Source organism: Carassius auratus, chromosome 9, assembly GCF_003368295.1.
Source record: "Carassius auratus strain Wakin chromosome 9, ASM336829v1, whole genome shotgun sequence".
Lineage (NCBI taxonomy): Eukaryota > Metazoa > Chordata > Actinopteri > Cypriniformes > Cyprinidae > Carassius > Carassius auratus.
This window is the reverse complement of record NC_039251.1, coordinates 13,696,652-13,724,544: the sequence shown is the minus strand read 5'-3', so window position 1 is coordinate 13,724,544 and position 27,893 is coordinate 13,696,652. Positions and strand designations below refer to the sequence as shown.

The 27,893-nt window shown below is 37.8% G+C and overlaps 1 pseudogene; it reads right to left on the bottom strand.

Annotated features, from left to right (window-relative positions):
- Positions 1–27,847, bottom strand: LOC113108434 (FTS and Hook-interacting protein homolog; annotated as a pseudogene).
- Positions 27,848–27,893: the final 46 nt, after the last annotated feature.

Genomic DNA, 27,893 nt, shown 5'->3' with positions numbered 1-27,893 from the left:
CACAGTCAGTGTCATTTATTTTTAAAATCATGATTCATCGAAGTCCAAGCAACAGATCAGAGAAAGTCTAAATGGTGTATTTAGGATATGTGATAATTTTGTTCCCATTTCACATGCATTTTTTAATCATTATTTCTAATGTATTTACAATCAACCACATTTAAATTAAAACAAACAACAGAAGGTCTCACTTTTATAAACTTATCAGAAATAAAGACAAAGAAGCCAAAGGTATTGCCAGGTAAAACATTTATAAATTAATAAAAACATTCCCTTTTAGTGTTTGTCTTTGAAGGTTTTATCGTTGATTTAAATCTCCATTCGGTTCCACTTTCCTCCTCCATTTTATATATAAAAAAATATTTTGATAACATTCATAATTTTGCATGAGATTCCATACAGTCCAGTAGATTACTGAATCGATGAGGGATGAGTCAACTATTGTAGAGTGGGGTTTCGGATTGTACATTTAGTTTGTGTTTGTCCCCAAAGGTTTAACCATCTTCACTTACTCAGAAACACGGAAACCAGTTTGCATAGATAACAAGCTGCAGAAGTCATTTCATTCCAACAAATGGACAGTGAAAGAAAAATAAAGAGAAAACCAAATACAGATAAATCAACTTAAAAACTGTGCAATGTATATTGATCAAACAAACAATTTTCAACAAGCATACACAATCAATGAGCTCCTGGTTTAAAAAAAGAAAACACCTTCCTATCTGCTCCATCAAACAAATAATTGCATCATAAAACTGCATTTCTTGTGCATTGGTATCTTATGACACATCAACTGTATAGGCCTTTTTGATTTCTAACTTAGAAACTGAAAAGAAAGTATAATAACCACTGTCTCCATAGAGATAACTGAACCCTACCATATGTACCGTTTCGTCATTCAACCTCTTGCTCTTTATCCTTTCCATTTCATCTCTCACCCACACAGTCATCAGAGCATGTTTCAAGGAAAGCACAAACTATTTTTTGACACTAACATGGTCTACTATTATCCTTAAATATGGAATTTACATGCTAAACATTTTCTATTTCAAATAAAAGCAGAGAAGCATCAAACTAATGTTCCACACAGACCCTCTGTGGATGGGTGGATAGATAAGGAGGGGAAAATGGATGGATTGAAAATTTAGCAGCTAGAAAAATAATATAGAACCGCCTTTCAAATTGTCTGCTCTTACATCTAGAAGAAACTGATCAAAAAGCATATTTGATCAAACTGAATTACTTGAACTAACACAAGTGAAGCAGAAAAAACACTGCAACGAAAGAAAATTAATAAACTGAGGTAATGCACATCTGGCTTGTGCATGATAAAAGCTCTTGGATGGATGATTTCAGATCAGAACTGTGTTTAAGACACAATGGGCAAAAACAATACTGAAAAAAAAACAACAAAAAAAAACATGCACACTCACTGTTATAAACACTCACAGATCTGGTACACATGCATGTCCCAACTTCCATTCTGAAAATTAAAGTGTCTAAAGTATTTTGGCAATAAACAAATTAAAAAGTGCCATGGCGTTTCCACTATGCACACATCACGGCTGATTCTCCATAACACTAGCAAAATCAAGTAATGAACAGAAACAAAACACTGATTCGACACCAAGATGGCTTATGATTCACATAACTTGGCTCACTCCTTAAAGGGACAGGTAATTATTAATCAAGCTTCTCTTTGCACATACCAGTCAAATATTTAAGACATTAGCACCTAGTCAGACGCCAAAATGGACGCTAACATCGAGTACATGAAATCTTTGTGGGCAGAAAAATCAGTGCCTTTCCCAAAAAAACTGTGTAATGTGACGCTAGATGGATGTACCATTTGCATTTCCCTAAAACAGCCAAAAACTCACCCTAAAAAATGTGCTGCTGCAACACATGAGAATGAAAATAAAAACTTTCCATCTATGCTTAATATGTCAGGTTTTTATTGGGACGGAGTTTAGGAAAATGAACCCTCTCCCCTCTTTATGGGCTCTAACGATTTGTGCTGGATTTGTGCTAGAGTTTGGCAGAACTTGAGCATTTTGTCACTTGTGGATTTTTCAGAGATGTCAAATTCTGTTGCGATAACGAGGACTTATTACCCAGCTTGTGATTGGTAAACAGTATCTGACATCTAGTCCTTTATTAAAAAAGGCCAGATAATTATTTCAGATTTATCCGGGTGTGAACTCTTAAACCTATATTTCTATAAAAGAGAAAATAACCGTTCAACATTGCTAAAAAATATAAATGGCACTTCCATAAAGGTTTAAAAGAAACATGTGTGGTGAGTCTGAATTAGCTAGTCTCTGAAGTGACTTCGAAACGTAGGGAGTGCAAGTTTACGGCCAAATTCCTCCAGCTTAAAGGATGCAAGTCTCTCTGAGTGTACAAAAATCATTATACACATAGATATTTTATATAGACTATATACAAGATTTATATGCACAATTTCCTAAAGCTTAATGAATAAATGGTCCTGTACAATAATAATAATAATAAAAAAGACATTATGAACATGAGATTATTAACAAGAGATGTCCTCTCTCTTTACCTTTATGATCATCTTTGTTTTCCGGTTTCTTTGAGTGCATTATGTCCCTTGAAAAAAAGACTGTTTGTTTGAAAATCTCAGGGATGTAATGGTCTACAGCTCAGTGCCAGGTACAGTGGATAAAGCAAGTATGGAGGAAATTTTGGCCTGGTGTTATTCCTCAGTGCCTTGACTAGGTGGGAAGGGCAGGGCTACAGCATGCTCCTGTGCAAGAGCTGCTAGCTCTTTGAGAAACTCAGAGAAAATAACAGAACAGTAGACTGCGTTTTTCACCCTTAGTGCCTCTGCCTGCTTCTCCAGGCCAGAGGCCCCGCTGACTGCACCACCCCGAAACAAAGCACTGTGCAGAGACTGCCCTCCGTCTCTCACATGGGCAAAGGCCAACTGAGCTGCATGTCGAGCTCTCGTAGGACTGTTGGTGTGCCTCAGTATAAGATCGCCCAGAGATGGTTTTCGGCTTTTAACTGTGGAAGAGAAAAAGAGACAGAGAAAAGAAATAAGTTAATAAGTTTCCATGTGCATTATAATTCATCTTTAGGCCATTTCACAAATGACTAGAAAGGTAAGTGAAATGTCTCCTTTAAATTGAATGAATATAATGACAAAATCTCAGGGTAAATGAAGAGTTTTTAAAATCAAATGTTAGACTTTAATACCTCTTCTTAGAGCGGTCTTCTGCACAAATAAAATTATGTGCATTCATACAGAGCAAATACTGAAGACATATTTTACTCAAATGGTTGATGTTCTAATATATTAAAATTACTGCTGTCAAAATTAGCGTTAAAGGAAATTATATAAAAAAATATATGCAGGGGCAGAGCTAGTTGTCTACCGAACTTAGAACTGCTGCTTCGGTGTCTTTTTTCTTGACAAGAACTGCATTTATTTAGACATGGAACATAATATGCATGTCAGATCCATGTCATGTTTAGCAGTGGCAACTCTTAAAGTAATAGTAGCCATAATATCCTCATAACCCAGCTGCTGAGATGTCTGTTAATCAAAGAACAAAATATAAATAACTCTTGTAGATTTAAGCATTCTTCCATATTTAATTTAGAATTTCATGTTTTCATAACTTTATTCAGTTTTCAGGCTCAAGTAAATTCTAATAAATGTTGAAACTGATAGCTCTCAATTATACTGTAACGTTGAACGGCTATAGTCAATGGTTAAATATTATGGGGGAAACTATTTCCTAGAGACATCTATAGTATTTGTATCAGTGATACTGGCATTCAATCATAAAATAAAAAGATGTCATTGAACAAATATAAAAAAAATACTATCTTTATGTTGTTTCAACATTAATTTGAAGGCTGAATGTGACATTTTTGCAATATAAAAGTAAATTTAAAAACTGTTCGGTTGGATTAACTGTGATTAATTTCAGAAGAAAATGTGCAATTAATTAGTTCTTTCTTTCTTTATTTTTTTTTTGGGGGGGGGGGCTTATCTGTATGCACTCTTGCAACCATCTACAACTTTACATTATAAAACCTATGAGGTAAATATTGTTTTTAATTCACTGAAAGCAGATCATAACCAGTTGCATTAATGCAAGGTATTAATTGACTGTGAACTGCTCTGAAAACACAACACTGTAGAATGCTCAATAAAGCCATATTTTGACTTTTTATGTGCAGCAATCAGAATAAATTAAATCATGAATTTTAATAATTTCTGCATTTTGTTCCCAGATTTAAGACCCCTTTAAATGTTCATTAAGAATTCTGTTATACTATCTATTATACTTAGGTCTAATATATTTAGGTTTTCAAAATATCCTTCAAGGCTTATTTTGTGATAAGACGTGTTAGTGTGTATTAAACCTTTACAAAGCCAAAAGTCACAAAAACATGTCACATCAAAAAACATGATCTCTTGTTTTTGTTCCTGAGAAAGTTAATTCCCTTGAATCCACCTACTTAATGAGTCTGAACGACGGAGGTGGGCACTCCCATGGGCGAGTCCGACCAGTCTAACTTTCCTCTTGCAACCAGAAAGCGGCGAGCCTTTCTTAACATGGCAGGGAAATCCTCGTGTGCTGCTGCAAATGCTTCAATGCGATTTTTTACTGATCCTAGCACCTGAAGAGTAGAAAGAAAAAGGAGTCATTTTTGATGTAATGCATTTTCTTATACACTGAAGCTCCTGTCAAATCAAATTTTAAATGAATTGCTTACTCCAACTTTATTCATAGAACATTAAGCAGCTTTTTTTTCTTTTTTACGATAAGACCTCAAAAAAGTGTTTTTAAGTAGTTCATGTATCTTGATCGGAAAATATACAAACCGACAAAAAGAGCAACTGAAAGTGATTCAGTCTTTGCATATTTTATATGAAGCGGTCACGCAGATGGATTTGTCATATTTCTTCGTTATGCGTTGCTGCATTACCTGAATGAGTGATTTAACACTGGGCTGAAACACCATGTTGGCGTTGAGGAGGAAAGAGCGGAGGAGAGGCTGAGGGTAACAGGCCAGCTGGAACACAACACCCGTCAGCAAAATGTTCACATATAGAGAGTTCTGCATCATACTCTCCAGTTTACTGAACAGGACTGTTATAAATGGACCTACACAGAGGAAGAAGCGGAACCAGTGACTAATGGTTAGCACTTGCTGAACTTGCAAAACTAATATAAGCACTCAAATCTTTAATTTGGTCATCTCTACATCGAGAACCTGTGTACGGTTGAGCAAGAGGTTGTCCGAGGGGTCGTGCGGGGCTTAACAGCCCAGGGGCAGAGCTGTCAGGCTTCGTTTCACTGGAGAGCTGCTCAGTCTCCACTGGAAGACAGTCCTCATCGGTCAGGCTGGGAGCAGTAGCAGTGTGAGATTCCCGAGAGGACTCCTCCGAGCTGTGTAAAAGAACCCTCCTCTCCCTTACACGTTCCTCTAGCTCCCTCAGCTCCTGGTGAAAAGCCTCAATGCTGATTCCCTGGCATTTCGAGTCACTGGACAATGGCTCAGACGGCGCCCGCTCCAGCAACTCCTCAATCAGACGCTCAACGGACTCGGGACCCCTGCTTTCACAGGGAACTGTGGAAGTCTCGGTTAAGGCGGGAACAGGAGATAATCTCTGGCTCTCACTTTGCAGAAACTCTTGGGTAGAAGAGGGCACGGTGGTTTGATGTTGCAGATGTGGCTTCACCTGCACCTGAGATGATTTAACTGACGATCCTACATGGAAATCATTGTAGTCAACCGGGCACATACCCATCGACCCGTTCATCCCTGACTCCACCACGCTGTTATTTACATCAGAGTCCCTTTTCACTTTCTTAACGTCCATTCTCTCATCCACACTGTCTGTGAGCTCCACCTGCCCCATACCATTATAGAGTGCTGGATGAGGTGCCGAATGAGAGTGTTGGGATACGGTTTTCACAGCACCTGTTATTTCTGTAGAGACTGATGTGGAAGAAGAAGACTGGAGAGGTATAGAACTGGGAAGAAGGCTGCGTTTCTTACTGCGGGGTGTGAGACTGATACAGTTCTTGCTGATGGTAACATCCCACTCTCCACTATCTCGATCTGAACTGCTCCACTCTGCACGTGCTGCAGCCACCACTGCTGCCCTCTGCTGAGCGGGGTCCATTATGGAGAAATGCTCTTGTACCATACTGAGGGAGGGGTTGGACATAGGAGGGGGAGGTTGAGGAAGAGCAGAGTTTGGAGAGGGATTTTCTCCATCGTAAGGGGCTGACCAGTCTCGACAGGCCCAGGAGCAGAGCTCAATACCCTTCCGAGCATCACGCAGGTACTCCAGGTAGCCAGTCTCTCCTTCTGAAGCGTCTTGGAGTTGGTGCATGGGGCTGTCAGGAGACAGTGAGGAGGAAACACTACCACGAGGAGAAGAGGGAGCGTTCTCCGAGCCAGACGAGGGGGATTGGCTTGGCCTCCTGAGCTTTGCTGTCGAATAAAGAGAGCGAGACGTGAAGGAGTGCTGGGTCTTGGGTGAACCGGTGACTCTGAAGTGGGACTACCTAACACTGTAGGAAAAACGGAGAGAAAATAAATTTCGTAGGCATGAACTGCGGCAAAGTTTTTTCATCGCAGTCTAAAAGCACATCTGTAAATGTACCGACACAGACTTACCCTTTCCCCAGAAGGCAGGTTCATCATCCCGCTCACTAGAGGGCGCTGCAGCGATTTGGCAGCATTCTGGTATGAGGGAAAGGAACTTGTCAGCTGATTTGCCATAAAGGTCTGTTTCTCTGACTGCCCTTCGCTGACTCAGCATTACATGTGAGCATGGCAACAGATACCTAGAAACGAACATTAAATAAACTTTTAATTTTTTACACAAATAATTATTTTTTTTTTGGTCCAAATCTATAAACAGCCAAAACTTATTTTGTAGGCTTTCTTGATTGAAAATTGAGAGACACACCCAACCACACAAAATACCTGAGAACAAGCTGGAGCATGAGATCTTCACAGTTGAGACTGAGCAATGTCTTGAACAGACTCAGAGAGACCATGCACAGCTTCAAAGAGAGGAGAGGAAAAAAACAATGCAACTTTAGTCACTCCACATTCCCTGGAATATACTGCTTCCTCAATGCTAAGTCTACAGCACTGACAAAACAGTGTCTTTTCTATTTGTACATGCACCCTAGTTGTAGCGTGTGCCAAACTAACCCGTGAATTGCTGCTGATGCGTGTGAGTAGTGTATCAAGGATGGTGTCGTTGTCATGGCGATGCAACAGAATGAAGCGCAGGAAGGTCTTAAGAAGGGAAGTTTCTGTGATACTGCGTAAAAACAAGTCCAGATATGCCGTGCTTGCTATCATCTCATCCACTGACGACTGACAGAGGAACCATGAGAGAGAAAGAGAGAGAAGAAATCTAAATAAGAGAAAACTACTATTCATAACATTGTTTTATAATGAGTGAATATGGAATCTGCCATCTATGCCAAATATGGCTCACATCTTCAGCCCATTTCAGTGTGGTTCACCTTGTGCAGGGCAGGGCCCATGACTGGAACCAGGAAGCCGTTGTGGAGGTAGTCAAGCAGTTGGCAGCGCACAAGAGGGTGTGCCACCTGTACTACAGCATTACAGAATTCAAGACTGTTCATGAAAAGCACTAGAGAGGAGACGCCCATCCAGTCCTCCCTCTGCAGAGTGTGCCAGTCGTCGCCCCGTACCTCTATCTTCCGTGGCAGGGATGAATACAGTCCACTCAGCCCTGTCGCTAGCACCTGGGAAACAGAACAATAGGTGCCAACATTATTTCATAAAGTTCACCAATTTCTAACATGAATGAAAAAAAAAGTTTTGCTCAACTAAAACACAAGTACAGTTCTTGTTTCAAGACAGGTGTTGTTATTCCAACATTTTAGCAAGGAATAATGACACACTCACTTTAATTAAAATTGAGCAAAATGTTTGTAATTTGTAGGGCTGGACCAGAATATTAGATTATTCAAATATTGGTTGGGTCAGTTGGCATTAGATTTTCAATTCTGAGAATCGAATAATCTTTTATTTTCTTTTTTAAACAAAGATATTCTTGCCTTTATTGCGACAGTTGTGTCGTGCCGCAACAGCGGAAAGTGACTGTTGAAAATAATTCGAAATTTGTGTCAGTACGTCATTAATAGAACGCAGCTGCAGTTTACTGTCGGGGATTTGCCGCTGGGCCGCAACCAGTGTAGAGAGCATAATAGGTTCTACTGTATTTTGTTGCAACGCGCCGCTTACGTCCAGTGTAGAAATGGTGTTAGAGGGAAAAATATTGTTCATCCCGCTCCCTCCGAAGCATGGAATAATTGTTATCTAATCTTCAAAACTCAAAAAATTCAGAAATAAGCAATTTCCTAACCATAAGAATTTTTATTTAAATTACTGGATTGTCAAATGTGAACATTCACTGAATAATGGTTAAACCCTTAATGCTCAAGTATGGTGAAGAACATCATTCCCATCAGGGTTAATTTTATATCTGGAACTTCAAGTCTTCTAGAGCCACAGAACAGGCCACCAAAGAAACCGCCAGCAAGACCTATGCATCTCTAGCATAAAAATAGATATATGTGGCACAAAGTAAAAAAATAAAAATAAAGTGAGAGAGGAAAATGTTGAGAGGTACTGCAGCAGCATAGAGTCCTAGATGAAACCTCCAGTTGCATGTGTTAAGTGGGTCAGATGAACGCTCATACATTATTCTCAAGAGAAAAGAGGACAGAGGAGAACTGCAGATGACAAATGGCCTTTTCATTCCACAGTAGCCAATGCAACCCAAAGAAAATACTAAAGGACTTTATATCTTCACTGAAACAGCTCCAAAAAGCACTCAAGAAATTAACAAGCAACATTTCAATTGCATGGCACAGACAAAAAAAAGGTACATCATAACATGAACAGAAAGGATATATTAATAAACACATACTAAGAGAAAAACAGGAGGATACACAACACACTCAGGCTTACTGGGCAGAAGTAGGAGTTCTCTGCGATGTGACGTGCAACAGCGTGGTTGCTGGCAGAGGTTGCCATGACGAGCAGCAGTGCATCACGGGCCTGCTGCCCCAGAGAACCATCTCGATGAATAAATGGCACCAACAGGGAGAAGATCAGCAGGTTAGTGGAACCCTGCTGTACCGGTCCACACCTAAATATCAACTCCAAAACTGCAGTTTCCTTCGCCATGCACACACATACCTGACACAAACAAATGTTATTTAGCTACAAATTAGGAAAACACATTCATATTCAATTATGCACAAAATCATTATACATCACAGCTGTATGACTTCATGCTTGAGCTCATGTGAAATTTCTCACCTGCTTTTTCAAATATTTAATTAGAGCATTTCCGTTCAAAGAAAAAAAAACATGGAATTGTAATCACATATTCACATTCCTGTCAGAAAAATAAGTTCTAACCCAATCCAGACCTCTAACCCAAAACTTAACAATAACCTAAACATTAAATTACAGGGGAAAGGTGAACAAGTTGTAAGCTCAATTTGGTTGGTTGTGAATGCTGTTCCAAAAATGTTGACACTGGAACTAATGGAACTCAAGGACAAAGACTGGTTCAATGATTGTAATCTACAAAATTCTGTGGAATCAATTTAAATATGGGAAAATGCACAAATGATGAGTCTGCAGAGCAGGTTCTGTGCAGGCGTGGTCATGACTAACAGTAAATGGTTCAAACAGGTGTCAGCATCTGCCTGTCAAACACCTGATTTAGCAGCAGTACAAGGCTGGACTCCAGGGAAGCAGAGCAGCCCAGCTGGGGATCCACACATGCTCCCAGCAGGCTTAGGAGCGGTTGTAGCACTGCACTGTGCAGGAGCAGGGGCTGATGTGACTGTCCAATCAGCATCTCAAACAATTTCAACAGCTCCAGCTGGCTGTCTGGATCCAAACCACGGCGCAAATGCCATTGAACCAACTCATCAAGGATGTTCTCTGCCACCACCATCTCCAGAATAGGACCCATTGCTGCAGACATTTCACAATCCATTGTCACATAAAGCAGTGTTTAATATATTACTGTGAAACAGCACAAATGTATGCTCCATGCAGCTCACAGGAGAGTGTTTTAACCTGGTGATTCAATGTCTCCCCCTGCTGGGCTCTCTTCAGCTAGCAGGCACAACATCTGATCTGTGTGATTGCGAACTGCAGTGAGATCATCGGCATAACCGCCCACTGAAGACTCTCTCAGTTTCAACACCCCGGACACCTGACAAAAAGACAAGGAACAGTTAAATTCTGTTTGTGGCAAGGTCAAAGACGAATAGGTGTCCCTATTGATGTAGTAGAAAACAATCCAAATAAGAGAGCATTGACATACACTAAGGAGCAAAACCTGATGATGTGTGGGAGTACCTACTGTATGTATTATATTTGAGCATAAAAGGTTACACACATGCCCTAAAGACATAAAACTATAAAGGTATTTGTTTTCATACAATACACACATTTCCAAATTACAAACCAACAAAGTGATTTTGACTTATTAATATGGTAAGGCAACTATGAGCCTCTTAGTCAAAGCAGCATGCAGAGCATTCATTTTAACCCTGTAAAGCCCACATCATCATGTCTGATACATGAATTCAAACTCTGTTTTATCAACATTCAAAAATTAGCTGTAAAACCTGTTGCACACAATCTACTAAGTGCCTAATGCCCTCTGACTGATAGTTCATACTTTGTTAACAAGTAAAAACACAAAAATCTATTTCGATGATTGCAGTTTAAAGGAGTTTATTTACAAAACCGTTATGAAAGAAAATAAGAATATGCTGTGTCTCACCTGTCTCCAGTGATTTTCGAACACCATAAGACAAGTCTCAGGGTCGGCAGTGCATGGGCTGGATGGTGCTGCATGTCGCCCGGTCCGAGTGCCTGGACCTCTTGGATTTAAACGACTCAACCAACTCATCTTAGTGTACGGGTGATCCAAATTTGACCAAAAGGTGAACAGGGAAGAATAAAGGAGAGAAAGGGAAGAGAAGTGTGGAGAAGGAGAGAAAAGGGAAAAGGGGAAGGGGGGTGAGGCTGCTCACAAAAGGCGTCCAAAAATCAAGAAATTAAAGAGTCCAGCTTGAAGAAATAGAGGTAAAATCACAGACAGGATGGAATCTCGAGCAACAGTCACTGTACACCAGTGATCAGTGTGTGAGCATGCGAGGGTAGTCTGCACTTCCTGTCAACCAGTTTGCTGTCAGCACTATACTCCATACCGATACATAGACTCCTCCACACACACCTGCAGGGACAGAAAGAGAGCGAGAGGTCACTGATGACACATTCACACCTGCAGGTAAAAACAAAAACAGTACAGCCAGTCAGTATAAAGGTTATATTCTGAGGGAGATAGAAAGGGCAAGGCACATACCATAAATTCTATTAGGGCAGCAACAATTTTGAGAATTGATTAACATACATATTAATGGGATTAATATATACACTTATGTCAGTAATGGATTGTGAAAAGTCAGCTTTGCCATCACAGTAGGGGTGACCCCAAATAGTCAACGATTCGATGCTTTGATTCGAGAAGCCTGATTTGACTACCAATCTCATAGTCGAATATTCGCGGGCTCTTATGATTATGCCATTCTGACATTCATGTGACTCTGACTCAGAGCGATCAAATGTCTTATTTCACATAGAACTTGCGGTTTACTCCCAATAAGTTAATATGCAGCCTATTATGATTAAGCCATGAATTAGAATCTTAAAAGAAAGAATCTTCAAATAAATATTTTAAAGGGTGTGAATAAATCCAACCACCCCTATAGATTTATGTTTCACTTTCCATAATCCGTGACGGACAGAGGAGCATCTTGGCGGCAGGGATTTAAAACTTTACCAAGACTCAAACTGACACGGACTGAGACTGGATTTTTTCAATCAGGTAGGGCACAAGTGATTTCAAAACATTTCAGCCGGTGTATATATATTGTGGATAAATTATTTACCTGATATAAGATGCATCTGGTTTTGAGTCAAGCGCTTCATTGTAGTACTACGGTGATATCTCTTCAGCGCACAGCGCGAGCAGGTCAAACTACAATGCAGAATGTTAATAACTATGACTGGGACTGTCACACCCATACCATGAGAACACCATTATAATAAAATGCTGTGAATTTTTAGAGTTTAGCTGCTGTTTCTGCACATTGTTTCGTGAAGAACGCATTCAGAGCCCCACAGATATGTTCATGTGCATTAGGGCTCTTTTTGCAGATAGCCAATAAGTCTTAATATTAATGTTATGTAGTATAAACAACAAAGCATATTTTATATGAAATTATGAGTTTAATCCCATTGATTAAAAACTTGCTATCAAATGCGTCACTCTACTGTAGGGCTGTCAAAATTGCTCAAAAATTATGTTTGAATATTCCCTCTAAAAAAAAAAACATGAATATTCAAACTATTCGTACATCTGTTTGAATGTTGTCAATGACACGCATTACGTCAATAACAGGACACAATAGTACAAAGAGACATAACTATTTGTATAGGTAGTCTATTTAAGTTTAAACATACGACAACGTACTACCTACACAAAAACAAGGAAATCAACTAATGGCTAAGACTGCAGACCTCACGCTCTCTCACCCTCACGTTCTCTGCGCATAACGGTTTACATGAACAAACAAATTTTGAGTGCTGATCAAGAGTTTTGTGCAAGCAATTTAAGGTCGCGACTGTTGTCCCAAATATAGCAGGCTTCATTTAGTGATTGAAACAAATATTATTAATATTAATTGAAGTTTTACAGCATATAGAATTGACATTCAATGCTCCGAGCAAGCTGTGCTGTGGTAAACATGGAACTTTTCCTTGACATTTAACGATAAATAATAAAATCTCGGATCCATTGCTTGACAGAACTCCCCGAAGCCTGCCCCATTCGCGATACTGATCGGTCTCATGTCCTTACAAATGAACAAAATTATTGTATCCATTATGGCTCTTGTCGTGTTGCAGACAATGAGCTTGTGGCGGGCGATGCAAAGTAACGTTAAGAGTCAAGACGTCACTGTTTAGCTGGAGTTCCACACATTATGCCATGCTCATTTGGGTGCACATTTTTGAGATGTGACCTCATGTTGCTAGTGGTTGAATGAAATGCTAACTGTATCTTAAATAGCTTGCATACAACTTGACGCGTCAACTTTCAGCAGTGATTCTGTGCCAGACAGTGCGACTCCTGTGACCTGTTCTGAACCCTCAGGCGCGCTAGCGCGCCCACTCGCAAAGCAGACAACCACGCCTCTACCACCGCGGGCATTTTTTCCCACATTTGTTTGAAATTCGAATATTAATTTTTACCTTCGAAATTCGTTTTCTTAAAACTATTCGAATACATATTCGAATTTAGAAAATTCGTTGACAGCCCTACTCTGCTGGTCATCTTCAGCGCGTGCCTCTCAAAACAGAAATGCAGAACATTAATAACTACTGTCATATAGGCTACCTTTCATAATGAGAGCACTACTGTAAAAATTTTGAATTGTTAGGATTTTGCTGATGCTTAGTGTTAACTATCTTTTAATCAAAACATAAAAACATTATTTACCCCGTTTGTATCTGCGAGGCATTTATTTCACATTTCCCCTGTGTGTTAACATCAGTAATCATGGCTGTCGAATGTCTGACTTGACTCAATGTATTTTGCCCCATCCCCAAACATATATTTCGACCATCAGTTGAATATCAGCAAGATTCGAAAATTCAGATTTGACTATGAAAATCCTTAGTCGGGGACACCCCTACATCACAGGACTAAAAACATTTTTTTTTTTTTTATTCTTGAGGGCTGCAACTATTTTGAGAATCAAAACGTGTGATAATATGATTAATATACACTCTACTGTTCAAAGGTTTTGGATGAGCAAGTTCTCATTTAATTGATCAAACATAACGGACTGGAGTAACGGATGCGTTGCCACCAGAGGCAAAAAAATATATATTTTTAAATATACTATATAAAATACTTGTTTTAAATGAAAATTTCAATTCAATTTCAATATTAATGTTTTTATTGTATTTGTGATCAAACTAATGTAGCCTTGGGGAACATTAAAAGACTTTAAAAATGTATTTATTTATTTTACTGTATAGACCCCCAACTTTTGCACTGTACCATACAGTCTCACTTTAATTAAAAAGCCACCATTTATGGAATTTTATTAAAGGGGTCATATGACGTTGCTAAAAAAAGAACATTATTTTGTGTATTTTGGTGTAATGAAATGTGTTTATGTGGCTTAAAGGGTTAGTTCATTGAAAGTTCATTTTCCACATTACTGCCTTTCTGAAACGCGTCGATTTTTTCCAAAGCTCATTGCTCTAAAAAGCGAGGTGCGCTCTGATTGGCCAGCTATCCAGTGTGTTGTGATTGGCTGAATACCTCAAGCGTGTGACGGAAATGTTACGCCCCTCACATACTGTGAAGCTGTGTCCAGAGCGACAAAAAAAAAAAAAAAAACTTTCTTAAAGAATAATTTGTAGCATCCAGTGGGGACATAATTACTGATTATAATGAATTGTACATTCTATTTTTATTTCGTTTTTTTTTTTTGGTCTGTTTTTACGTGTTGTATCACGCCACATATACATAAAACGTTGTCTGCATTTGTGATCTTAGAAATTATAAACAACAAGCACTACTCTACACTACTCAAAACTCGCTTTTGAATTAAGTTGTAAAAACTTTCATGCGGCTTCCATGAAAATGTATTTACAGAATGTGAGTCAGCTTTATTTGTCAGAACACTGGCATTGTAGGCTACTCTCCCAGGAAACAGCAACTGTTCAGGTATAGTGTCGTAGATACAACTTAACCACTGATTTCTAGTCGTGTCCTCTTTTGGAAGACTAAAAAAAAAGTAGTTTTGCTTTCACAACAAAACACACAGCATCTCCACGGCATGGCAGTTGTAGCAACAATACTACAGCAAGAATAAAAGTTAGGCATTCTTTTTTTTGTGAACATTTGGCAGTGTTATGCAAATGTTCCCACACAATGATGTAGACATGGGGGCGTGTCTCAAGGCATTTTAGGAGGGCGTAGACGAGTCTTAACTTTTATAAAGAATATCTCTTTGGGTTTGAGACTTTAGTCTTTCCAACTTTGGGGATTTAACCTATTCACAAACAGCTTGTAACACTCCAAAAAGAAAGGAAAACTTGAAAACTCATCATATGACCCTGTTAAAAAAATTTTTTTATTACACATCTTGCCCATTCCTCACATTTGCAAAAAGCAAAATGAACAACAAGACTCCTTGGAGTTCATTCCATTTTGCCGTTTGTGACAAAAACACATCATGCATGCATGTTTGAAGCAAAGTTATGGTACAGGGTATGAATATTAATGGAGTCATGAAGATGTTGCAGTAACACTTTACTTTGACAGTCCACTTTAGACATTTTACTAACAGTAACTAACTTTGCAACTGCAAGACAACTAGCAGTCATTAGAGTATTAGTAGTCTGTTTAATATTCTCGAACACTTTATTTTGACGAGTCTACAACTTACAAATAATTTGTTTGCTCATAAACAGAATTTGTTTGCATAGCACCCTGAGATAAATAATTAAGGCTTAAAAGCAGAAAGGAAGGAAAGGTTTAATCGTAAATAAAGAGCAATAGTAGAATGCAGCACACCAGTAGATCTCCATATCAGGTTCACCGTCTAATCAATATGGTGTGTCTGGTGAAACAATTGCACCCATAATACAACAGGCAGAAGCACTCACAAGTCTAAATACTGCAAGTGGAAGCCTACTGTATATTCATCTATGCATTTATCTGGCATTTCTGAAAACCTACAAGCAAAAAAACATCTGCAGCAGTAGTATTTTTGTTAGGTTACACACACGTCTTCCTGTGGTCTTAACTAACGCAACAACACTTCCTGCATTATCAAAACCAGTGACGCTTCATATTGTTTTAGTATTTTAATTTCAATACAAACAACAAGGGAGGAGAAAAAAGCTGACTTGAGAAATGGGTCAAAAAATGCAAACAAATTCAAAATCCATTTTCAAGGAAGCACCAAACACATACAGACACTCCACCCAGCCATTCATTAAAACCTTCCTTGACCCTGACAAGAAAAAAGGCTTCCTTCCCTAAAAGAACTCCCTTATCCCAAGAAAGACAGTTCACAATTCCAATGACATAATGCTATAGAGGCTGTCTCTTTGAGGAAGGGCCCCTGTACAAGGGAGGAGCCATGTGTCACAAACTCAAGGGGATATAAAGGCTTCTTGGTACTGTAAATTGGATGGTATGAGTCAAGGACAAATTCAACTACAGCAGTGTCCAATGTTGCAGATCAAGTCAAACAACATCTACTTACAAGTGCACAGTTTCTAGCCAGCAAAGAGGCAGTACGACAGCTCCTTTAATAAGTTTAGTGTCTCTCTCACAGTTATTGCTTAAGTCACTCACACTTGTTACATCACTGCCAAATCATACTTTGTGGCAGCAGCAATGACTGTTATTATCAACTAGGGTTATCCCACTTTAAAATTTTCATGTTGCAATTAATTGCTAATGCTTTTATCATGGTATATGGCAGTGGTTCCCAAACTTTTTTAACTTTTTGGGTTAATAACTTAGTACTCAGAAGCTAGATTGTTAACTGTCTTTATTAAATGAACTGGCAATGAACAGAAAATAACTTGGGCTGGCACCGCTTGAAAAACCACTGGTATTACCAGCTGAAACCACTGGTATACGGTATTATTACAATACTGAAATTTAGTTGCAAAAAAAGTGTTATCATAATACAGTATAACAGGTTAAATTTTAATAACAAAAATAACTGAACATTTAAATAGGCCTACATTAAGCAATACACAAAAAAAATGTATAGACTAATTTTACTAATTTTACACAGATCAAAGTGCAAAAAGACCAATACAGTATGTATCACTTTACAATAAGATCTCATTAGTTAACCTTATTTCTTCACAATGAGAAATACCTATATTTGCAACAAGTTATTGATCTTCATATTTTAAAATACAACTCTTAGTTCATGTTAGCTCATTAAATAACACCGTTGCAACTTTTGATTTTAAGAATGGGTTATTAAATATTGGAATTAACTAAGGCTGGCCACACACTAGATGATTTCAAGGCCTATTTGCACACCCGAACGAATTTCTTAAATTAAATGTTCTTTTTTGAAGTTCTTTCTATTAAGTCTAAATATTCAATTATTTGACACTGTGATTAACACCATAGTGAATGCAAAAATATGAATGGCTGTTTAAATAATTTAAATGCCTTTGGGGTTTCTGGGGTAACGGCTGCATTTCTGCAGTTTAACGCCATCTGCTGTCGGAAAGTGAATGTGCATTTTCATCCAGAGCATCTTTCACACGCTCCACCATATGCTTCTCATTGTGCTTGTTTACATCTGAGTGCACAGCATGCTTCTATGATGCAGAAGAGAGCCATGTTGTGCATTGTGATCAGTTGATGGGAAAAGTATTCTTAAAATCAATTAAAAATTTAGAATCATTTTTAATATATAATTATTCTCTGCATTTTAAAAGTGTCCACGATAACAGTATAATGCATATTCATCACTGTGATATGATATTGGCATGTCTATTATCAACACACACACACACACACACACACATTATATTTAGCACAATTTAGCTGCAAAAACAACAGTCATATAATGACATTCATAGTCTATAATAAAAAATGTCACATTTAAGTAAAAAAGTAGTGGTTAGTAGTAGCAGTGATATAAAAAAAAAAAAGATTCTCAGCTTTTACTCTCAAGAACATTATGAAGCAGTTTCACAATCAGAAATTTGTGGTTTCAGATACAGGGTTTCTGTAAGTGTTAATAAGGAGAAAAAAAAAGTAAGAAAATGTAAGGCCCCGTTTAGAGTTGGGGTACTCGAACTTGGACTCGGACTCGAGTCCAATTTTGAATGAACTCAGACTTGTCACGCACTCGGGTGAATTTGTACTCGGACTTGACACGGACTTGAACATTTTGGACTCTGAAAATATTCTGAGTACAGTCGAGTCCGCGTAATGTGTAACAATAAAACCAGCATAAAATTGAGATGAGAAATTAATGAATGTCTCCCCTTCTGTCATTTTACTGCACCACATCGCCAGGCAGCAGTAGCATATCATCTCATGCTTGCAGACGAAACACACACATCACTCACTGGATATCAATGTGGATTAGTGATGGGAAATTCGATTCTTTTCCGCGAACAAGGTTCTTTCGGACGGTTTGATTCAATAAACCGGTTGAAAAAAAAACGGTTCACCGGATCTTTTACGTCACTGGCGATGACGTAATGGCATCAAGTCTACCAAATATTCAAATATATAAAGTCACTAATCATAACTTCAGTCAGTTAAAAACCTCATAATCATGAAAAGTTTACAATTAAGTTTTGTAACAACACACCCAAATACAGTAACAGCAATGTGCACACAAGGATTTAAGTCTTGAAGATATAAAGTAAATAAATTAGGTGTCATCAGCGCAGAAACCTTGATCCACTTACTATACATAATCCATTGCGATGTATTTGTTATTACATGAACTTACGTTTCGCCAGATTGCCCTTCATTCAAGCCCTCAGTTTACCCGTGCTCATATTAGCACAGAATCAGTTCAGAATCAATCACCAAAAGAATCAGTTCGGTTCAGACGCGCTATGAGTCAGTCGGCTTCATGCTGAATCACGAATGCGCAGTATCATCAGCTCCTCGGTTCTCGAATCGGACGCGTCCAAAAGAAACATAGAAGAAACTGTTTTCGGTTCAGTTTACTGATGATCCGAAAGCCGATGCAACCGGTTCTTGACTCGAGAACGAGAACCGCTCTAACCTGCACGTGCTGCAGTTCAGTATCATCAGCTGCTTTACTCGTGTTCACGTTCTGTTTACTACAAACTCAATTTGTGAATGTGTCATCATTAACTATAAATACAGTACTGATATTTCATAAATCATCCCTTATTCCTATTAAACATAGAGTCTTTAGAGATTTAATTATTGTCCAACTTCCCTGAAAACCCCTTTGGCCCATACATAATCTACAATATACAGATTAGAAACATGCATTAAAAATAAATAAATAAAAATTATATATAATATTTATTTATTTATTTATTTATTTATTTTATATATATATATATATATATATATATATAAAATTTAGTTATTCTAGCACAATTTCCGATGTTTAACAAAATACTTGAAAAATTACACGCATGCGCAGTTATCATCAGTTCTTAAATCGGACGTGTCCGAAAGAAACGGTTTTCGGTTCAGTGTACTGGTGATCCGAAAACCGATGCAACCGACTACCAAAGACAGCAGCAGCAACCAACAGATGCTGCACAGCGCAGCATTGCAGGATTTGCAAGACCAGAATTGACCAAACAAGCAGTGCAACTTTATAATGCAAGGTCTCCAAGACAACAAGAAATTCATAATGCCATCATTTAGGATCTCCTCATTGGCTGCACTTTACCTCTGTCAAATGTGGGGGAGAGGCAGTGAATAATTGAAATGTCAGCTTTAACTGGAGGACAATATAGTGTGATACAATAATAAAACAGGTTCATTTGTATTTTCATGCACTTGTAATACAATAAAACTTTGAAACCTTTTTTGATAGGAAACTAGTTCTGTTGACATAAAATAAAAATGTTCAATGGCAATGACTAGATGTAACAGTGGTATTTTTTTATTACATTTTTATATTGCCATTGGTTTAATGGGTTGAAAGGTTAAAATATTAATAGAATGTAAAAATTCACAATACCAATTTATAAACTTTTTTAATTTAATTACTTTCTGGACTCGGGCGGACTGGACTCGGACTCGGCCTTTAAGGACTCGGACTTGAGTCCAACTCGGACCCTTTTGGACTCGGACTCGGACTTGATGTTTGAGGACTTGGTCTTGACTCGTACTCGACAAAGGTGGACTCGGACCCAACTCTAGCCCCGTTTACACAGGTGTGCTTTCAGTACTGGAGGGAAAAAATTTGAATAATGTTATTGTGCACATTTTATCTCACCAAACATTTCTAATGTGCAATCATATTAAGTCGTTTGTCTGTGAGATCTGCGAAATCTGTCATGCACGCTGCGGAGGCTGTCTGTCAGTCACACACACACACACAACAAGAACGAGTGCGGCGCACACACACGAATAACAGAACGAAAACTCACGCTTAATAATAAAGAGTGACGATGGCGGAGAGGGCAAAACGTTCCAAAGTGTGGTTATACTTCACTAGCGTTAGGGTGACCAGATGAGATTATTCAAAGATCAACAGTCTGTCATTAGTCTTTAGTGTGCCACAAAAAACAACATTAAAATCATGAACTCAAATGTCAATGTAAAAAGAAAAAAAACAATGACTGTTGTAACAGTGCGTAAATCAGACCTATCTGTAATGCTAACGCTAATGAGTTTAAAGTTTTTTTAGCACTTTATGAATACCACTGTTACAAGTATGTATTTTTGTAATAGATCTAATTTTGTCATTTTTGTTACATTTATTTAACCAAAAGTGTTTTATCAAAGAGGGACACACAATTTTATTTTTTATTTATATTTTAATTTATTTTGAAGGTGCATTGTGTCACTGTAAGTTATTAGAAAACTGATAAGCTGTGCCTGCCATTTCGTTTACAAGCATGTTTTTAGGCTTGTTTCCTGTTACACTTATGCACAAAGGGGAAATTTAGATTAAACTGCATAAGTGAAAATCAGAACAAAATAAAGAGTACATTTGTTTTGAGCAATTTCTTTGTCGGATGTAGTTTGTTTTTAAATAGAAAAAAAAAAATCGATTAAAATCGAAAATCGGGTTGAGTTGGGGGTTCGGTGCCTTGCTCAAGGGCATCTCAGTCGTGGTATTGCCGGCCTTGCGACTCGAACTCACAAACTTATTGTTAGGAGTCAAACACTCTAACCACTAGGCCATGACTTCACCCTAAAGGTTGCAAAAAGGTGGAAAATTTCCAGTAAATTTCGGATTTTGAGGGACATCTTAAGTTAATGTGTCTTGATTAAAAGCTATTTTTACTAGAAAACAAATACTGTGATAGATATTCATTTATTTTTGAGTTTAAGACTTTAAATAATATTAGCTGCCACACCAATGCAAAGAATAATTTGTGTGCTTCGTTCTGGTCTTACCTTATTGACACTGTCACTCACCTGTTTCTCAAATCCCAAGATAAATTTTTGGCAACTCACGGAGACAAAGTGTTTTTACAAATACTTTGCATGCTACAACAATCCAGCATAACACAACTAGTGGTGCTGTAATGGGACTAAACAGCAGCGAATATCTGAGCAGTCCAGCTCTGCCTGCTTACTGACTGCTTAATGCCCAAGGGAGAACAGTCAGCTCCTTGTGTTTCACTGTGATTTCTTTATCAACCCTGCAACCACAAACACCACAGATGCACACTACTGGCATATCAAGATTCACATCTATGTCTTTTAAAACATGAACAAATACAAACAGTTGTGACTCACCACGGGCACATGCAAAGTGTTTCAGAAATTGCTTTGTAGAAGTAATCAATATATCATTGGAGAGGACAATCATGCTAAACCTAAAGATCATCTCCCAGGCAGTAATGACACAGAGGAAACACCTGAATCATGTAGGGCCCTATAAAATCCATTTGATTTTTTCCTAAATTCCATTTTTTTTAAAAATCAAATTTTTGGTTTAAATTTTTTCAAATTGTTTTTTTATCTGTTGAAATTTTCTCAACTCCTTTTTAATAACTAAATTAAATTGTATTAATCAATAAACATAAATCATGAAATATAAATTTGCACATAAATTTATTAAAAGTTTAACAAAAATTACATGTTTAGGGCCCTATTAAATGTTTTTTTTTTTTTTTTATTGTAAGCAAATTCTGTTTATCATGTGTAATTATTTGAATGCATAGAACAACTTAATTTTAATTTTTTTCTTAAAGTGGCCTTCTGTGCCACTTTTTTTTCCCTCAGAAATTCTGTGTTGTGTATTTAAATTGATCAAATATTATTTTTAGCCCATCAACGTCTCGTCTTGTCACAGAAATTTTTTTTGTTAACGAATATTTTTCGCCGTCGTCGTCTTCATTGTACACCAGACATATATATATCAGTTCAAAATATCGGTTATCGGTTTACTTGATCTGTAATAATCTGTATCGGCCTTGAAAAAAACATTTCGGTCGACCCCTTAAATATGATGCGTGATGCTTACTTTGTCTGGAGATGTTTGCGCACGAACCGTTGGTATCAATCCCTCTTTCAGAAGCAATCTTTACACAGCTCCAGCGCTGAACTGACCCTCGTTTGTGAGGCCGGTGTAAAATGTTAGCGCAAATGTCTAGGACTTTTGCGTTTTTTTTTTCTGGGACATTTCCTTTGAAAATGAAAGTCAGCGGTCTATGGAGATGCCTATGTTCGTTGGTGCATCCCAACACACAACACTTTTAGTGGATCTTTGGCGCTTGCATTGTACCTCCAGCAGCTACAGCTACAGAAAAATTTAATGGCTGACTACAGCTTCTCACTCAGAGCTGTGTATATGCTAATATGGCAGAGGGCATCACAAATGGGCGGGACTTTCACAGATTATCATCATAGTCTGGAACTGCTCGTGTGGAGAGACCGTTTATGATTTTTGCGATTATAAAACGATGAGTGAGTGGATTTTTACCATTACAGGCTGGTTGTTTGTGGCTACACATCTGTGTTCTAACACCTTATAAAAGTGATTTTTGCATTATATGGCACGTATAATGCACAGCCATAACAAATTTATTTAAAGTGAAACAATCTATTGCATGTGCAAGATATGCCATACAAATAAATTTTAGCCTGCATAACACTCTCATTCATCACAAATGCAAGTGCGCTTTGTGCATGTTTTGTATGCTAAACATTAATTATATTATAAACAAGTTCCAGCATGTTGTAGATGATAATTTTTTTTATTTTTTTTTTTACATATACGGGGAAATACAGTATTTGTCAAGTCCCTGCAAAGTTTTGTCACATTTCTCTATTAACAGTGAAGCTGTGGCTTTAATTCCTTTAGAAACAATGATTTTACCAGCACCTTGTTGAGAAAGACAATGTAGCACTTGAGCGATTAAGCAATTTTAGTTTATAAAAATATGCGGGCAGCGCTAAAAAGTTTGTTCCTGAATGTCTGATTGCATGCAATGCGTGATCTGTGTGAGTGACTGAGCATGTGTGTAAGATACAGATAACAGCGCATTAGTTTACAACTTTTTATTTCATTTGTAAAAAGTAGGGAGTGCATTCATTTGTGCAATGATTACCTACCATCAATGTTACAGTCCTGTATATATATATTGTATCGTAGCCTCTGTATCGTGATATGTATCGTATCGTGACTTTGCTGGTGATACACAGCCCTAATGTGCACATGTGCATCAATTAAAGCAGCGTTTTAAAACTATTTATTAAAAAATATTCCCCAAACTATTTGCATCAAATTGTTTTTTTTATCATATCATTTAAAAATGTGTATGTACTTTTTAGTTACAGAATACATTAAAATGGGAAGGGGGTTTGTTAGCACAGTGGGTAACCCAAATTTTTTTTAAATGGCACTTCATGCCGAAAAGTTTGCCAAACCCTGCTTTAAACTTTAAACCTATTCAAATTATGCTGTGCTTTATGCATTTGCCCACTGTCATTTCATGTTATTTTCTGAGTGCTGTAAGTAAAATGAGTGTTATCTGAAAAATATGATTCCCAGTGCACACAAGAGAGAAGAGTTTGACACCCCTGACCGAACCTAATCGTTACGGTTAAAGATCTGTGCTGCTACCACTAGGTAAAAAGAAAAGGGGTTAATAAGATAACAGTTATGCTCTTCAATAATCACTGTACCCTCGATCAAGACATTGCACAAAACACACTACAGGGCTCCAGAGTGCGACCAATTTTGGTGCAACTAAAAACATATCATAGTTCAGACCAGTGCGATCAGCCGTTTGAGGGGGTAAAAAAAGTCTCCCTGAGGTTCAACAACAGACACTAGAGCCCTGAATTTCATCCCAAATCCGATGGTCCACCCCCTTTTTTTACGCCACTTGAGCCGGGCTTTTCACGTCATAGTTCAGATGCGGCCTGGGCCTTCCGCCTGCTTTAGACTTCTCCTTACTTTTATATTTTAGACATCCATTAATTAGAGATGAAACAAAATTGCCACGCTGGTGGGAACAACATTAGACCATGCTACCGCGACTGTCAAGAGCAGCTCAACAGTGTTAAGTGTAATTTTGTTAAAATTCTGATTGCACACAAATAAAAGTAAACCCTTTGCAGTTACGAATGATGTATTACTCTTACCTTTATGGGCAAAAATGACAGCGTATCCACTGAAAAAATGCAAGGGATCACGCTGGCATCTGTACTGAAGCGTCTTCGCAAAAACTATTTAATATAGTGCACATTTATCTGGGTCTAACGTTTAAACATTGTTATATGCTTCAACTATTTTATATCTATAGATTTTATTTTAGACAAGTCATGATGATTTGAGAAGGCTAAATGGCTCAAAAATAGGCTCACTGTCTGCCACTGGTAGCTCGGTCGTTACTTAAAAAAAAACAAAAACAAAAACACAAACTTATATTTAACAAACAAAAAATGCTCCAAACATTTTCTAAATTAACTTAATAAAAAATTAAACTAAACAATCACTTTGCTATTACATACAAAACGGAACTATTTTGATAGCTGAAATAGTAGTATAAGTTAGGGACTGTTTAGCTGTTCAAATCATCCTTCATTCAGACACAGTGAAGATGTGATCAGAATCAGTGTAGAGGGGCCAAGTCTGGAAGATTTAGCTGCTAAAGAGAGTGTGTCCAGCTGGTTTAGCCAAGGGCAAAGATCAAGGCCAAACTACAGGAGATGGTCATCCGAGGGGCATGTGACTACAATCGAGGATAGTCCATAAGACATCAAGCCATGAGGTCACTTAAAACACTTAATTTAGATTTTCTTTATTACATTTATCTTGAGATGTTTTAAGTTTAATTTTCAGCTCAGTGAAGCACTTTAAGCACCAACACTTTTTCAGTAAGTTACCTTTCTTGTAGAATTGTGCTTCAAATAATGAACTTTATGTTGACCAGATTGTTAGTTAATCATTTAGGCTACATGTCAATATTGCCTATATGGACAGCGAAAAAAAAAAAAAAAGTGAACTTGTAAAAACGGAGTGTTAAATGCGATACAGTCAAAAATTTGGGTGCACCGGTGCAGAAAGTTAGTCTAGAGCCCTGCACAACCTCTAAATATACAGTAGTGTGCTTAAACAAGGAGGCTTTCTACAAGATTCACATTACCCTGCAAATCTGAGCCAAGGTTATTTAAAAGAAAGGACATCTGAAACGAGTCCTTACCACCAATGCTTATACTTCCTTATGAGCCAAGTTTTAGGCCATGCATTTACTTCTCTTTTGGCATGCTTCATATTTATACCAATTGAGGTAAAAATGGAAAAGGTGAATCATACAAAACTATAAATGACTAAATTCACTGGAATCCCAACTAGAGAGTGTTGACCACTGGCGGTTGGAAATAATAAGGAGAACAACAGAACAGAGAGAGAGCGAGAGAGAACGAGTGCATTCCCTGGGTTATAATCATCAAGGGTTCAAAGTTCGGTCATTCTGACATTGAAATTGAGTTTAGGACTGCTGCAGCATTTTCTGAAGGAAAATAAACCTGAACACAACAGGTCAAAATGACTCCAGCAATTGTTTGTATGTGTCTGTGCAGCAGACGGGGTGAAGACAGACAGACAAAGAGAGTTTGAAGTACATCTTCACTAGAGCACAAAAGTTGATATGATTTTATGGCACAGAAATGGTGCTCTAGTGGCTGATGTTATATATAGACTTCATGGAGCAAAAGTATCATTGAATCAGAGCTACTGCAGACAACAAAAAAAATAAAAATAAAATAATGGGATTTGAAATAAAATGTTTAAAAAAAAAACTTAAACATATTATACTCAGCTAGCTGCCACGGCAATTTTCATTTAGTTTGAGATAAATGTTTCTTAGAAAAAAAAAGTATAAAAAAATATGGACATACAAAAAAATGACAAAAACACATGCAACAAAATTACTACATGTTTAACTAAAAAAAACAGAAACATGAAAAAAATATAAAAATATTATTAAAAAAAAACTCTCAATTATACTAAAACAACACCGGTCTTAATCATTATAGACATCAGCTTTTCCAAGTAAATTTTTTGCAAAAAATTGATTTACACAATTTATAATAAGATGAATGATGAGAATATAAATCAATATTGTCTTAGATAAAAAGTAATCAAAAATGAGTGGCTGAGAAGAATCCCAGCACCTACACCTGAAATATGAAATACTAAGCTTAAACCTGTTAAACATTTAATAATACACTATCAACAGAAATAAGGTTGAGAACCTACTTGAGCATCATTACTTTTCTGCAGACCCTCTCAAAAATTGACAATAATGTCCATGCAAAACCTGCCATTTTATCCTATTAAAAAAGAGAGCATATGATCAATCCAGGGACCAGGAAGACTGCATACTCTCACATTTATTGATAAATACAGTGACTTCATGCATAGTTTTCATAAAGTGCTCAACAGGCTTTTATATGATTGACACATTCCACCTCAAAGGAGCAACTTCCCTTGCTGCCACCCAGTGTTGTAGCCATAATCATATTCGTGAGAGATTGTTTTCTACCACAAATCACATCCGAGGGAATAAACTATCATAATCAGACTTAAGGTTTGACTCATTTAAAAACAGGTTAGTTACAAAGGACAGACCACGTGATTATATACGATTTGGATCAAAATAATGCACCATAATTATGACCTGCCCCACAGCAAAGCGTTGAGCAACTTACTCAGGTTACACAACAACATAAGTCATTTTGAAGCCGAAGGTTCATCATTTATGACAACAAACATTTTAGAGGTTAAAACTGGAATCACCACACCAATTACCATTATCATGAAGGTCAAAGATCATTTGTAACAAAATCACTTTAATTGTTCATATCAAGAAAAAGCAGACCTACAAATACCTAACCAGCTTCCAATCATGTGTTGAAGTTTATGCCAATACAGCTCGGTCTTTCTCGCTTTCAGTACGAGAACGTTACTTATGTGTCACGCTACACATTCCCACGCAGTGATGTGTCGTTTTAAACACATAACGTTTAACTAGAAACCGAGCGGTTACGAACCGTTATTCTGTGCGGTTATGTCAAGTGGATAACACAAATCAAACCTAATTATTGACGCTTTCAACATTAGCATGGCTTATGGTGCATAGTTTACGCATATTTTCTTCAACTGCCAGTGATATTTTTCTCGTCTCATCTGTGTAGAGTTTCACCGTTAGCCGCACAGTGAGCTCGCAGCGGGTCAGATCTAATTTGACGCTGTCCGTTGAGCTCGCGAGCCGAGCGGGAAACAACGAACGGTGACCAGACCACACAGCGCGATTCGACAGTTAAAACCTGAGCAAAAAAAACACTTACGCAAGCGAGTGTCCTTTTCCGCTTCGTCCTCCGCCGTAACCTGTCTATACTCAAACAGCGAATCTCAGATTTGTCAACCTCTCCCTTCGTCCCGCAGCCATCTTTCTCCTCAGATTCCACGGACACACCCACGCGCACGGGACGCTGTGACGTCACGCCGGAGGGTGGCGGCCAAGAAGTCTATTGTTTTGCTCGGAGCGCC